We start from the raw sequence: 316 nt of genomic DNA, 5'->3' as shown, positions 1-316 counted from the left end.
AGTAGTCTAACATATACATGTTATCTACTTTTCTCATCGGTAAGCATGTGTCACCCTTTTGAATCGTACCCTTTCCCTCACGGATTATTATATCTCCACCAGCCTTATCAATTCTAGCCATGGATAATAAATCTCGACTTAGGTTCGGCACGACGATGACGTCCTTAAACATGACACCCTTAATGGTACCATCACTGTGCTTCACTTCGATGAGCCAGTCTCCGATATACTGTACTTGTAGCTTATCTCCATTAGCCACATATACGTGACCATAATGTCGCCCGATATTTACTAATCCTGTAGTATCCCTTTGACC

The sequence above is a fragment of the Nannochloropsis gaditana genome, assembly GCF_000240725.1.
Source record: "Nannochloropsis gaditana CCMP526 unplaced genomic scaffold scaffold356, whole genome shotgun sequence".
In the NCBI taxonomy this organism is placed as follows: domain Eukaryota; class Eustigmatophyceae; order Eustigmatales; family Monodopsidaceae; genus Microchloropsis; species Microchloropsis gaditana.
Note: the sequence above shows the minus strand (reverse complement) of the source record.